A 16279-nucleotide genomic window follows, 5' to 3' on the forward strand; every position below is an offset into this window, starting at 1 on the left:
GGCTTGCAGCAGTCCACTTACAGTGTCAACGCAGGTCAGGGCATATCTCGCCCCCTCAGACCGAGGGAGAGGCCCAATGTAGTCGACCTGCCATCTCTGAAGAGGACTATATCCTCTAGCAATGTGGGATGTTGTTTCAGGCAACGGTCTCGGTCTCATCTTTGAGCAAGCATCGCAATCCTGACATGCTTGAACGATATCAGATAGTTGTACAGGCAGCCCCCATGCTTTAGCAGCTGCCCACATTATCTTCTGTCCAGCATGCCGTAGCTTCTGATGTAACCAACGGGCAATATTTTCAGATTGTGAATTCTCAATCCATCGGATTCGGGCCAGTGTGTCAGCTTCATCATTTCCTGGTGACTGCAAGGGTTGATGACCAGAGACATGGTAGACACATACTGTCCTGTGTTTGACCGTATTCCAAATGTCTACCCACATGTCTTTACCCCAAATCGGTCGGGCGTGGATAGTCCATTCCTGGGTAGCCCATTGCGTAATCCACAGAGTGAGCCCCCGGTACACAGCCCAACTATCTGTACAGATGTTCAGGACGCCGTCACCAGGTTCTTTAGTTATAACCATCCACACGGCTCGCAATTCTGCCCATTGGCTGCTTTGACCATCCCCCTCATCAAACCAGATGGTCTCAGTAGAGGGATGGTATGCTATTGCTCGCCACTTGCTCGGGTTGCCTCTGCTGGACCCATCCGTATACCAGGCATCTTCAGGAATAGGATATCTTCCTTCCTGAACGGGACTCTTCTCTGGTGGAGCAACCATCGGTTCTTTTGATGTATCACTGTGATACGTCACTGGGCCTAGGATCTTCTGTAGTTCTTCTTTAAGTGGAGATGAAGACAGACTGCTTCTCTGGCTTAGATAGGCGACCCATCGTGCCACCGTTTGTGCTTGGGCCACCCCCGTCTTAGGAAGGTGAGTCAAATCTCTCACCCACCCCTGGATTGGTAATGAAGTCTTAACTATGACCTCTGCTGTTTGCGTTATCGGCTCTACTGCTTGTAATGCCGAATAGGCAGCCAATAACTGTTTCTCAATCATGCTATATCGTTCTTCTGCTCCGTGCCAAACCTGAGACCAGAATGCAATGGGGGTTTGAACAGAACTCTGGCGTTGCCACAGGCCCCAGCCAAAACCATCTTGAGTAACATGAACATCTAGTTCAGCTGGGAGGGTCGGATCAAATATACCCAACGCCTGAGCTTGTTTAACTGCCAGTTTTGCCTGTTGGAAAGCATCCTGTTCTATCTTTCCCCAATTCCATGATTGACCCTTCTTTGTAAGCTTGTATAATGGCCTTAATAGCTGAGCTAAATGAGGTATAAAGGAGCGCCAATACCCCAATATACCCAAACATTCTTGCAATTGTTTTGATGTTGTAGGGACTGGAAACGCTTGGACTTTATCTACTACCGCACTGGGTAGTACTTTGGTTTTCCCGGACCAAATTACTCCCAGGAATTTTACAGATAGCCCCGGACCTTGCACCTTCTGTGGGTTTATAGCCCACCCTCTTTTCTGCAGGTAAGCTATCAACAAATCTGCTGCTTGTCTCACCGCCTCTAACGAATCGGATGTTAACAGGAGGTCATCAATATAATGATATAAATTGACATTATCTGGCTTTTCCCACTTAGCCAGATCACGTGCCACTAAATTATGACAAAAAGTGGGCGAATGTACGTACCCTTGGGGTAGGACCTGGAAAGTCCATTGCCTCCCTTCCCATGTAAATGCAAACTGATCTTGCGATTCTTCACTGATTGGAATACTGAAGAATGCATTCGCCAAATCCAAGACACAGTGATATGTTTTGATTTCCCTGCTTAGTGTGTCCATTAGGGAGGCAATATTGGGTACAGCCGCATGAACAGGTGGCGTGACCTTATTTAATTCCCTATAGTCTACTGTCATCCTCCATGTTCCATCCGGTTTTCGCACTGGCCATATTGGGGAGTTATATGGGCTATGTGCAGGCCTTATAATACCCACTCTTTCTAATTCCTGCACCGTCTTTGTTATTTCATCCTGCCCACCCGGGAGTCTGTACTGTTTCACATTAGTAATCCGGCGTGGCTTCGGCAAACAAATAGGCTCATGTTTTGCATGGCCTCTCAATATTGTCTGGATTGCCCGGATACTAATGCATCTCTGCCGCAATCGGAACTCTCCCACTGTTGTATGGAGAGCCAGACCCCACAGGATATCAATTCCTAATATATACTCTGGAATTGGGGCAATGGATACCTTGTACTCCCGTGGTGGAAGACGCCCGACCCCCAGTTTTACCCAGGTTTGGGTGACCGGAATGGTTTGTCCCCCAAAACCTCCAATCATCACTCTATTACCTTTAAATTTAGTTGGGTCTCCATATATTATAGATGTCTCTGCCCCGGTATCAACTAGGGCCATAACCTTCTGTATATTCTTTCGGGACCAGTATATCGTCAGTTCCACATAGGGCCTCCGGTCCCGTCTAGAGGCCCTAGGAGGACTGACATCCCTCGTCAAGCCATGAACTGAGCCAGATTCAAGTCTTTTACCTCCGATACCTCCGGTGTCATAACCCGAGGCACCTGAGGTGGCTTCTTTTTCCTATTTGGAACTATAAAATCTTCTAAATTCCATGTTGTTGTTGGTCGCCGCTCTATAAATCTTATCCCTGGCCTTTTGGGTTTATTCTGAAATTTTTGTTCATCCTTCAGTTGCTTCCACAACTGAAGGAGAACCTGATTGGGCTGCCCATCAATTTTTGAAAACTGAACGCCTACCCGGAGCAGATCATTAAACATTTGTTTCCGGGATACCCTAACAGGTCCTGCCCGAGAAGTTCGCGGGGCCGATCTTCTGGCTCGCACTATTGGAAAAGCCTCGGCATCCTCAATCACCCTGATATTGCGCTTAGCTCGTAAACGCTCAGTTTCTCCGAGGTCTGCTACCAATTGGGCGGCTTGTTGGACTACTGCCTCTGCGGATACTACTGGATTAAGTATGGAAACCAAGGTTCCATACATATGAGAGGGTGCTTACTGTAAAATTAGGTCCCTCATTCCCGCAGAAAATTTAACCATATCAGGGCTATCGAATGTGTCTTCGTAGATAGCCTCTCTCATACCTAATTCGCGTATATAATTTTGAAGGTCTTCCATAGAAGACCACATCCCTGTGTTTACTGGCATGTCAGTTTTATTTGTCCACACCATGCGGCAAGCAGCCATTATCCATTCTACAATTGAATGGTTTTCTTCAGGGAACTGAGTCCCAGCATACAGTCTCTGCTGAAGGGCAGGATGTACTGTTATTGTGGCCAACTTAGATACTTCGGGGCCACTAACCAGTACACTATCTGCCCCTGAATCCCATAACCGTAATAACCAAGCCGGAACACTTTCCCTTGGCCTTTGCCTAAATCGTTGCACTAGGTCCATGAGTTCAGTAGGCGTATATGGACGGGCTGTTACATGTAAAACAGATTCGGCAGGGGGCCATTGATCAGGAGGCACTCCTGCTGGTCGATCTTGAATTTTCTTTGTTTTTTGAGTTATTACTGGACGGACTTCTAGTGAGTCCGTCTCAGATGGTTTTTCTAGATCAGATTTAGTGATCTTATTTTGATTCATTTCTTCAGGATCTTGATCGTCATTAAATGAAATGTATCTAATTTGAGGGTTGGAGGAAGAAAATGACGGTTTTTTTCCTGTCAATAGATTGATCTCACCCTCCAATTTTTCAATACGGGCCTTTAACAATTCATTTTCATGTGCAATGTTGTTTGATTTTATCTCTGCCCGATTTAAAGCATTTAATAATGGCCAGGCTGCCATAGATGCAGCCATTTGCTTTTCTTTTGTAATTAAGATATCTTTTTGTAGTCCTAGAAAGTAATCAGTTAGACAATAGGCGTCCATGTTATTTGGTACTCTTAAAGGGCCCCATTGTTCAATAATTGTTGCTAATTGGTAATATGGGGACGCCTCAAAACCTGGAATTTGTCCAGGAAGGCATGTCCCTAAGGGGGTGGTCTTCTCCCCCTTGTACCAATTAAAGATTTTCCACACAAAGGACATTTTTTTTTTTCCTTATATTTCTAGATGCCAAGACAGTGGCTCCTGCCTGGCTTGCCAAATGTATTGGCAATAACTATGCTGGTATTAACAAGGATAGCAATTACAAGTAAAATGGTAGAAATACAGAAGATATAAGGAAAAGGGAACTCACCAGAGCTGAGGTGATCCTCCCTGGTGAGCAATCTCCAAGAGATGCTGCCTCAGTGAGGGTCAGCCCTTAAATGAGGTCTCAGAGGAGGTGGAGTCGAACTCCACCCCTCCAGGGAGCACAGCTACATAACTTTCACCTGTGCTCCCACAGCTGACCCCACACTTGCCTCAGCTGATCAATCAGTGGTTCACATTGTGATCTCCCATACACAGACAGAACCTGCCTGAGGAGCAAGCTGATGGCTGTCAGCTACAGGCAGACCTAGCTTTGTACTGCATTTCTTAGAGCAACAACTGTTGCTTTCAGTCACTGAATATACCAAGGCCAATTACTATGCCAGGAACATTTATGGCATCAGTGAACAAAAAATGCGTTAAAAATTGTAATAGACAGGAGCCATTTATTCTTTTATAACTAGGTGACCAAAGAACAACAGTCCTTCTAGAGTCAAGCTGTTAAGAACTAATAGCATCAATCAATATCACATAGATAGATTACTTCCCTGCCCTAAGACCATCTTGCGACCATTTGGTGCTCCTAATTAAGCCCTCTTGATGGCATTTTGTCTGAGCCATGCGACATTTTGTGATAGGAGTTACTGCTAGTGTTCCCTTAACCCTACACCAAAGTAGGAGGTATCCATTCTCAGGGAATCATGCAGGCTTCCTCTGTATTTGATGCTCAGAGACAGCCCCAGAACTTTTTAAATCTTAGCTTAGCTCTCATCCAATAATGTTCATCAAACAGTGCAACTTGTCCTTTGGGGATGCCTTTGTTCTGCATCAACCAGTTCCAACGGAGTCTTCTTGGCTTGTTTTAGATCAGTTTTTCAACAGATAAAGCCAGGGTCTTTGAATTACAAAGTGAAATTGCAGAATGCATGATTCTCAACCAAACAGAACAGCAGGTGGGATGCAGGGTGAATACCTGAACCAACACCACCTGCAAGCAATCCTTCAATATCTTAGGAATCTCTAGCCACCCCAAATCCAGTGTTGTGCTTGATCTATCATCTCTGCTGAGTTTTTAGCTAAGCTGATGGTGAGCATCACGGTGGTGATGGGTGAGCAGTCAGACTAGAGGGTCTTAATCAACCGTAAGGATCCTGTGATCAGAGGAACGTGAATGTGCTGTTAAAGGTCACAAGCGCTGCACTGCAGCATGAGCATACACAGCGAAAGGCTTTCAGTAGAGCTTCAGTTCATAAATGAGGACTGGGTTATGGAAAATAGGCTCAAGATATAAAACAGAAAACAGATCTTAACGCCAGGTTCTGTGAATGCAACCAGCTGAATTTCACAGATATTGAATTTCAATGACAATTTCTTGTGTTATTTTACCCTCCAGCTCCACCCTGAACAGGAACATGTCAGTGACAAGCATTACTCCTCCAGGCTTGACCTAACAGTGCTTTACTTGCACTATGAGCTAATGGCTGTGCTTACAGCACCTCAGGGAGACACCTCAGAGATCACAATGTCCTTCGGGTACAGCAGGAGACACTCAACTCTCCAAATGTGGAGTTTAATTTGTCCAAAGAGGAGACAGGATTCCCATGCTAATAACTTAGGACCATTTCAGTCATAGGTTTAAAGATGATGTAAGTGCTGAGGCAATACATGAACTAGATGAATGAAGCCCAGATGTCAGGGCTCAAGTCGTGACTCCAGCCCCAGCTGGAGCTAAGGCTGTCTTGAATTCATCACAACACAGTTACATTATTTGCTCATACTGTGGATTTGCATAGGGACAACAGGAAGGTCAGAATTGCTTCAATAGAGCTATGCAATCTTTGTCCTAAATACTGGAAACCCACAGCGTTGGACAAATAAAATGAATTAAGTCTGAAGTGCTTTACATGGATTGTGATCCTATGTTTGCCTCACAAACTTACCTGAGACTTTCCAATCAAAAATCAGAGTGTCATCTCCAATTGTGTAGATGTATGTTCCCTCGTCTTCTTTCGTTACAGCTGAAGCCACAAGCTTATGCAGTTTCCCTTTATCTTCCATTGTGAATTTCTTACTGGTCTTGATTTCTTTGCCATTTTTGTACCACTTCACCATGACATTGGCTTCAGAGGTCTCAGAAACAAATTCAGCTTGTTTTCCAGCAACGGCCCTGATTACTCCTCCACTTGTCTCTTTGATTACGAAGTTTGCCAGTGCTGAAACAAAATAAGAAGACACAAAATACATATGATGGTAAAGAACTGCAGGGACATTGGTGACCATGAGGCATTCATTTATCATAAGATCAAATGTGCACGTTTAATCCTAGTTCTAATTGCTAGATTCTAATTCAGAAGCTGGCAAATTGGCAGCTTTTATAAACCACGTGCCAGATTACCTTATCTCCACAAGTTGAAGGACGTACACTGGACAGGGGACAGAGCCAAAGGAAGAAGCCCAAGGCTTCAAGAAAATGTCTAAAATAGGAAAACTGAGGAAAGAATTGGAACAAGCAAACTAGAAGGAAATCAATGGAGGGGGTATCTATTACTGCACTGTAACCCCCTGGCAAACAAATCGAGCCTAAAAGATAGAGATATCACTTAGGACTGAAAAGAAAAACAGAATTCCTTTATGGAAATTAATTGGAGTGCAAAAGTTAGATGATAAAACTGGCCCCTATTAACACACAGTGGAATAATTGACTTCAAAGATTCAAAATCTCACCACTGTCTTAGCCAAAAGTTTAAGCCTAAGGCCATGGTCCTATTTTACTGAGGGTAATTGAGCTTGTTTTCCAACTTCTTGTTAACATATCATTTTAAAACAGCGCACACAACTGAGTTGGGTCTGTTGAGACAGCGCAGTCAGAGCTGCTAAAATCAAAGTCTGGATTATGCATGCATTTGTTCTGCAGTTCCAAGAACACACATGTATAATACAAATTCAACAACGTTCTACAGAATGCCTGTATTTAGGAGCTCGAGAGCCAGCTGATGGACACTGGGATGACTGAGATCCTGTCAATACATTTAACTCCATCCTATCATACAGTCAAATTTCATTCATTTTTTCAGGAACTGTCTCTTATCATTGTAGTCCCATCACCACTGATGGATGTGAGCCCAACCACACAAAAGCAGCTGCTGGTTTTCACTGCAGATACTGCAGTAAGGAGAAACAGCCTCCAGACTGGACCAGCTGAGCGTGGCCCTACCAGGATTTGCTCCAAAGGTCTTATTACCAGTAGTGCTTCCCGATGAAATACATGGGGGTCCTCCTTTGATTCCAACCCCAACCCACCCCACCATGCCCCCTGATAACATCCATCAGGGCCACATCTCGACAGCTCCTGAACACCTCCAGGGATCCCACCACCTACCTGGGCAGCCTGTGCCAGTTAATTCTATGGGCAGACCTGCCAGTATGAAATATTATGCTAACATGACAAAGAGAGAGAAGAAAAGCAAAATTAAGACTAGCTGACAAGCCTTGGCAGGAAGTTCTGCTCTCCATCAATTTAGTCCCTGTGACTCTTCACAGGTGTTTTCTACATTTGGGATCACTGCTACAAAAAGAGATGTTGACATCATCTCTTGTGGCCACCCTGACAGAAGAGCAGGAAGGCTGGGATGCTCTTTTTCCTGTCTTTCCCTTGATTTCCTCTATATCTTAGGGACGAATCACAGGACAGAACACAGAAATCAAATGGCTCTACAAAGCAGATTGGCCAGTTCAAGTCAAAACAGCCACTGAAAACACCCCAGATGCTGTCTGACAACAGCTGGACTGTCGGGGAGTCAGGTGAATGCAGTCTGCTGGCCCTGGGCAGGAAGAGGACAGCCCAGACTGTCACATACCTTTCACTGAAAGCTGATAGAGCATTTTATCCCCCTCACAGATGCACTGATAACTTGCAGCATCATCCATTGAGTCGTTGTGAATTTTCAGGGTGTGTTTCTTCCCCACAATTTGCAGTTCATAATTTTCACTGGCCTTGAGCTCCTTCCCATCCTTCATCCACTCCACAGTAGCGCCTGTGTCTGAAAGCTCAGCCTGCAGTTTGGCTTCCTCACGCAGCCAAGCGCAGATCTTTTCTACATCTTTGCTCTTCTTGGTAAATCTCACTGCAGCACCTGTCAGGAGCAAAGGCCTCGTTATTTCAATTGATATCAGGCTAACGTGGTCAATGTTTGCTGCAACATCTCTGAAAAAGTATCACCTTCTGTTCCTGCACTCATCATTGTGTCAGTGCTGAGCAATTCACGATATTTCATTTGGTCTTCTTGCTGGATTTACTAAGTAAAAATCAACCAAACATCTCCTTCTACTGATTAATAATGCTCTAAACATGCTTCTGCAGAGGTTTCCACCCAATGACAAACAGGTCCTCCCATCATGAATGTTTATTTGTTCTACTTTGTCATGCAAAGCTGATTGATAGAGATATTATTGGAATGATTGCTCCCCTACTTCTAAACTATTCCAGTGCAATCAGAAAGGCTGTCTGAACCTGCAGCTGAAAGTACTGCTCTATGGTCATGCAGTGGTAAACCTAGTGACTGAATGCACTGGCCAATAGCTGTGAACTGCAGACATTCATCAGCTGGCATGCTTGCACGTTGTTGTAAGGTCAATAGTAAACATGGCATCCCCTCCAGGTACAGCTTCACCAGTTGTTAGGGGGGATTTCACAGCCAGGACTGGGTCTGAGGAAGAACATGTATGTCTTAATGCTCTTTAGATGCAAGTCTGGTATCTCATTTAGAGATGGAAGATTAAATCATAGGTACATTTCTACTTCTCCCTTTGCATGAGTGCTAGAAGAAGCACTTCTGTGCTTAAGATCTGTTACAGAAAGTTCTGCCTCTTGCACATGTGAGATATCAAAAGATAAGGATATTCATGTCTCTGTCACAGAAACAACTCGTATCACTTTAGTGGTAGCTGGAGGTTGATAGGAGATAGGAGAACTAGGAATAAAGGAAAGCCTTTGGTGTGTTAATGCACTGCTAACCTTAAAGTCAAAGGAAGCATCTTTAGGGAACCAACACAGCTGCTCAGCACACACTGACTCATTTCCATTGGGGTTTTTGTGCTTACCAAGGTGCACGCTCCCTGGGAATTCCAGAGACGGGCTCTGTCCATGCGCATTGACTGCAGACACTCGGAACTGATCATCAGCCTCTTCAGACAGATTGCTCACCGTGAACTCTGGGACGGGGACATGAGACTCGTGGCACCTCACCCAGGTGAAGCCAGTTAGTTTCTTGCATTCCACAATGTAGCCATTGACTGGAATGGGGCGGTGCATCTTCGGAGGGGACCATGCCAGCGTCACTGAGGATTCTGTTTTATTTTTCACCACGGGGTCAGTTGGGGGCTGGGTGGGAGGTTTTCTGGGAGCTGAACAGAAATAAATTTCAGAAATATTAGCATAAGGTCATGTAGGCTGGAAAAGACCTTCAAAAGACCTTCAAAATCAGCAGACTCAACTTTCAGCATGACCTACTGAGTCCCACCATTAACTACTGTGGTACCTGAGGACATACATGACAAGCTTATTCCTGCAGGTATTTACATAGTGAATATATTCACCCTCTGGTTGCTTTGGAACATTTTAGAGGTTAAAATCCCATCAGACTTTTTCACTGTGTGCAGCCACTGATACAGGCAGGAGGCTGGGAATTACCTGATGGGCTCTAGTTACAGACTACTGACACAGTAAAGGATTGATTTCATTTAATTTTGGCCATCAGAAAGTTTGGTGTCTGGTTTCAGTCACCCATCTGGACTCCAGTTATAATCATATGGAGAACAGCACATTCAGGAGAACTCATCTCAATAAACCTGAATGAAATCACAGAATCATAGGATCATGGGAGGGCTTGGGTTGGAAGAAACCTTCAAGATCATTAAGTGCTAGATGCCAAAGGTCCCACTAACACAGTATTAAGCCAAAAGCTAGATGCTGGAATCAGATCTCCTGACCTTACCATCAGAAACTGAGATGTCATATTTTGCTCAGAGGTGCCTGCTTGTAGGAGGGACAGCTTCCGAGCTTTTTCTGCTCCAGGAACCAGCTCGAGCTTCAGAATTTAAACAGCAGTCAGAAATTAAACTGAGCTTTGTCACCTCCATCAAATAGAAGGAGTGGTTGGGTGGTACAGCTTTCCAAATCGCTTAGAAACTGTCACAACAATCAGATGCCTACCTTTTCTTTTTTAACTTGTTAATACATAGAGCTTAATAGCATCAGAATGCCCCAAGCACTTCAGACAACAGGACAGCTGTAAACCCTTCTTTAAGGATTCCTTTGTTTAACCACTGAGTAACTGTAATTCAGTGGTGCTGGTAGGAGAAGGGAAGTCCTAATCTTCCCAGATGGTGAACAGAGTTGATGTTCACATGCAGACTGGTGCTGCAGCAGAGCCAGAAACCACTCATTTGGGAAAAACAGCACCAAGAAAATAATGGGAATAGCTTCATAAAATCAGGAGCTTCACTCAAATTTCATGTCAGATCTATAATTCTTCCTATTTTCAGGAAGAAATGATTTCCCTTTTTCTTGTAGTTTTATTTTCTTTTCCTTTCCAGCAAGCAGCTTTGTAGCTTACAAATTGTTTTCTAATCACCTCCTGGTGTGGACAAATCACACAGGTCTGACTCCATGTTTTACATAGTTAGCATATTATATTTGTTCCACTATGGAACTGTACAGTCATAGAATGGCCTGGGTTGAAAAGGATCCCAAAAATCATCCAGTTCCAACCCCCTGCTATGTGCAGGGACGCCATCCACCAGACCAGGCTGCCCAGAGCCACATCCAGCCTGGCCTTGAATGCCTGCAGGGATGGGGCATCCACAGCCTCCTTGGGCAACCTGTTCCAGTGCGTCACCACCCTCTGAGTGAAAAACATCTTCCTAAGATCCAACCTGATCCACAACCCCTACACACCCTCAGAGCCCCCTAGAGCCCCTAGTCCTCCTATTGCCCACCACAGCCCCATATGCCCACTAGAGTCCCCCTCAACTCTCTTTACAGGCCCTGCACAGCTCTATATAACGGTCTTATAGAACTACCTCTAGTAGAAGCAATCTCCACACAGAGATCCTTTCCCAGCACACTGCGCCACGGGGGGAGCAAAACGGGGGGGGGCACATACACACACAGCGCCGGGGGGGCCCGTAACCGACCCCCACCCATCCTTTAAAGGGGTGGGGGGTCCGTTTTAATGGGGGGGGGGGCGAGATCACCTTCACCCCCCACCCCCCCATCCCCACCCCATCCTTTAAAACGGGGGTGTCCATTTTGGTGTTGGGGGGCAGTGACAATCCGCCCCCCCACCCCATCGTTTAAAGGAGGGGGGGTCCGAGACCACCCCCCCCACCCCATCTTTTAAGGGGGGGGGTCAGGGGCTCATGGGGGGCAGCACATCGTGCACAACATTGTGGGGGGGGGGGGCTTTAAAAGGGGGGGGTTACAAAAAGCATAGCTCTCAACTATAGATGGGATTGGGGGGGGCTCAATCGATGGGGGGGGGCCCTTCATGCAGGGGGGGCACAGCGTAAGTCAGCGGCTTTGAGGGGGGGTGTTGGGGCTGTTTGGCCTTTGGGGGGGTTATTGTGTGCCCCACCCCCACCACCCCCACACACAATGGGGTGTTAATGTGGGGGGGGGGGGCTTAGATTAGTTGCGTTCCCTATAGCACTGCCCCCCCCGTCACTAACCCCCCCGCTTTATCCTTACGGCTGAGCCCCCCCCCGACAGCGCCCCATTCATCTTGATGGGGGGGGGGGGTTGTCACACGACCCCGGCGCGGCTTACGGCACATCGTCGACCCCACCCCACCCCCCATAACCCCACCCGGGGGGGGAGGGGGCGATGTGGTGAGTGGGGGGGGGGTTCCGGAGGTGGGGGTGAGCAAAGCGCAATATGGGGGGGGGGTCCTATAACTGGAGGGCAGCGGCTGCACAAAGAGCCCGCGGGGGTCGGAGAGCAGCACTTTGGCTGGGGGGGGTCCACGGGGTCCGGGGGTAATGCTGCCCCACCCCCTCCCCCACCCCCCACTGCCGACCCCCCCCCCGCGTTGTCCCCCCGCCCCAACGTCAGCTCCTGCGGCAGCTCCTCGTCGCTCTCCTCCTCCTCTTCCTCGTCTGGGGGGTCAATATGTGTGGGGGGGGGTCCCATCGGGCAGCGGCAGCTCCGCCGGCTCCGATTGGCTGAGCCGCAGTGCGCGGGAGCGGCTGTTGTGTGCCGGTCGGTGGAGGGGAGGCTCTTCATGGAGCTGCCCCGCAGCCAACAACAGCCTGAATGAGATCCTGGAGTCCCAGACGCTGGAGGATGAGCTGGGAAAGAGCAGAGGCTCCCCACAGAAGGGCAAATCACGTCTGATAACGTGAGTGTGGAGCACAGCCAGCCCCTTCCTCACATGTGTGGGGCTTCCATGTTCCTCTGTGCCCATTGCAATGTGCCACCCCAATCCTGCTGCCCAGCCAGGAGTGGATGGGATGAGCAGGTTGGGATGCACAGAGCAGTGCTCAGACATTGCTGGGACATTTGTGCACTGCTGTTGAGCTTCCCTTTGTGCAGCAGGGGAGAGGATGGAGGTTTACAGGTGGATGGTTGTTCTTTCTATGGCATTGCACAGGTGGTAGAACCATGTCCATTCCCAAACTTATTCCAGGGCATGCGGGAATTTGTGCAGTTGTAGTTCCTGAATTGTGCTATTTAAAACCCTCCTGTAAATGGGGATGTTTTGTAATGCCTGCTGGGGCTGCAGGCAGCATTGCCTTCCTCCTTAGGGGGCAGGTTTAATCACAAGCCTCCCTATTTCCTATCACAAACGTCCTACAAACCATGTCTGGGCATTGCTGTCTCGGCCTGGATCTCAGCTCCTGAGACTGTCAGATGTGAAGCAGCAGCAGCTGGGACAGGGCTGGCTCTGTGTGCCCTCTCTGGGTCTGTGGGCACAGAGTGGGGCAGAGGGATGACTGTGAGAGGGAGGAATTGCCCAGCCACAAGAAAGAGGAAATCAGCTGAAAAGGGGAGATTTGAGAAGCACTGAGGCTGTGGCTGCTTTGACAGTAAGAAGAAACCAAGCTGTCACTGTGCAGATGGGAACTCCAGTAGGAGAGCTGTGGTGGCTTTACAGATGGCAGACAGCAGCTGGAGTGTAGAGCCAAGGGTAGGGGGGGGATCTTCCTCTTAGCAATGCCATGCAAAGAATGATGCAGACTCCTGCAGGGTCGGCTTTGCTGTGTGACCCTGGGTGGAAGCAGCTGGAAGGTCTCAGCCCTTCTGCATTATCCCAGGAGCTGGGGCAGTGCTCGGTCTCATCCCACCTCTGCTAATAGCAAATGCAGAATCCCTTATCTGAGTGCCCTTTTCTCTCATGTAGAGTCACCAACCCTGGGAAGTTCACAAAAAGTTTGGGTGTTGTGTTGAGGGATGTGATTTAACTGGGAAGTATTGGTGATGGTTGGACTGGATGATCATAAGATCATCCAGATCATAAGATCTGAGATCATAAGATCATAAGATCATCCAGGTCTTTTCCAACCTTGAAAATTCTATGGAGTTGTAGCAGATTGTGGGGGTGTAGGTGTGGTATATATATGTACACAGATGGGAATATCCGTATGGAAAAGATAGATCCATGTGTGTTCTGGGCTGCACTGAAAAAGGGGTGGCCAGCAGGAGAGGGAGGTGATTGTCCACTCCTGCTCAGCTCTTGTGAGGCCATATTTGCAGCACTGTGTCCAGGCCTGGGAAGCATGTGGAGCTGTTGGGGGGGGTCCAGAGGAGGGCCACTGTGATGATCAGAGGGCTGGAGCAGCTCTCCTATGAGGAAAGGTGGAGGGATCTGGGCTTGTTTAGCCTGGAGAATGGAAGGCTGTGGGGAGACCTCATTGTGGCCTTTGAGTACTTGAAGGGAGCGTATAAACAGGAGGGGGAATGGCTGTTTATGAGGGTGGATAATGATAGGACAAGGGGGAATGGTTTAAAACTGAGACTGGGGAGGTATAGGTTGGATCTTAGGTAGATGTTTTTTGCTCAGAGGGTGGTGACACACTGGAACAGGTTGCCCAAGGAGGCTGTGGATGCCCCATTCAAGGCCTGCAGGCATTCAAGGCCAGGTTGGATGGGCTCTGTCCATGAGCATTGACTGCAGACACTTGGAACTGATCATCACCCTCTGCAGACAGATTTACAGCCCCTGCACAGCTCTATATAACAGTCTTATAGAACTACCTCTAGTAGAAGCAATCTCCACACAGAGATCTTTTCCCAGCGCCCCTTTGTGACATCATAATGCCCCTTTGTGACATCATAACACCCTTTGTGACATCATAATGCACCTTTCTGATGCCATAATGCCCCTTTCTGACGTCATAATGACCCATTGTGATGTCTTAATGCCCCTTTGTGACGTCATAATGCCCTTTGTGATGTCATAATGCCATTTGAGACGTCATAAGGCTCCTTTGTTTTCATAATGCCTCTTTGTGACGTGATAATGCCTCTTTGTGACGTCATAATGCCCTTTGTGACGTCTTAATTCCCCTTTGTGATGTCTTAATGCTCTTTTGTGATGTCACAATACCCCTTTGTGATGTCATAACACCCCTTTGTGACATCACAATGCCCCTTTCAGACGTCATAATGACCCTTTTTGACGTCATAATTCCCCTTTGTGATGTCATAATGCTTCTTTGTGGTGTCATAATGCTTCTTTGTGATGTCATAATGCTACTTTGTGATGTCATAACGCCCTTTGTGACGTCATAATGCCCTTTGAGACGTCATAATGCTCCTTTGTGATGTCATAATGCTCCTTTGTGATTCATAATGCCCTTTGTGATGTCATAATGCCCTTTCTGACGTCATAATGCCCCTTTGTGGTGTCATAATGCTTCTTTGTGAGGTATCTGTGGTGCCATTGATAATGAAGTGTGATGAACTGGAAGGCATTCAGTAGAATTGCAGCCCTAACATAAACAATGACTTGAACTCTGGAATTCTGTGTAAAATCATTAGCTAGCTTGTGGTCCGGGTCTTCAAACCAAAGGCTGTGAGGTGCTGCTCTTGTTGACGCAGGCTGTGAAAGATGACTTGAGCTCTAAGAGTAATTTCCCTTCTGCTCTTTATATGAACGTCAAATCCACAATTAGAATATTAAGAAGATAATATAAAATTTTGTGCTGCTGGACTGAGGACTTCCATTAGCTGTTAGCCATAGTTTGGAACTTGCAAAGCAATCATATTGGAGCCTTGCTGGGCAACCTGCTCCAGTGTCTCACCACACCCACAGTAAAGCATTTCTTCCTAATATCCAATCCTAATCTACCTTCTTCCCATGTAAAGCCATTTCCCCTCATTCTGTTGCTACCTGCCCTTATGAAAAGTCCCTCCCCAGCCTTCCCTGTAGGCCCTCTTCAGATACTGGAAGGCCACTCTAAGGTCTCCTTGGAGTCTTCTCCAGGCTGAAGAGCCCCATCTCTCTCAGCCTGTGCACATAGTAGAGGTGCTTTCAGCCCTCTCTGATCACCTTCATGGCCCTGCTCTGGACCTGCCTGAACATCTCCAAGTCCTTCTTGTGTTGAGGGCTCCAGAACTGCGTGCAGTGCTCCAGATGGGGTTTCAATGAGAGGAGTGTGGAGGGGCAGCACCACCTCCCTCGACCTGCTGGTCATGCTTCTGTGCTTTAAGCTTATGCTTTAAGGTCCTATATGCTTTAAGGTTTAGATAGTGCAGTCGCCTCACCTCTTCAGGTTTATCTGTGAAGGTCCCTTCCAAGTGAACCGTGCTGATCCAGACAGTTCGGATTGCTCATTAAAGTGTTTTAGTAAGTTGGGCTGGTCCTACGAAGCAGTATGACTGCAGTAAGCAGTGTACATGGTGCGCTGTGAGTACTGCACACATTCCTCTTGGCAGCTTGTGGAACAGAAACTGTGCATTGTTTGGATTGTGTAAGTATTCCTGTTGGTCTCTTGTGATGCTTACCTTCTTAGAGCACCTTTCCTCGTTTGGCTCTACATATTTTGGTACCTTACTTGTTCTGTTTGGCTTAGCAGGGAAGGTCTTC

Source organism: Coturnix japonica, chromosome 9 (genome assembly GCF_054131305.1).
Source record: "Coturnix japonica strain WE chromosome 9, WE-NBRP24, whole genome shotgun sequence".
NCBI lineage: Eukaryota > Metazoa > Chordata > Aves > Galliformes > Phasianidae > Coturnix > Coturnix japonica.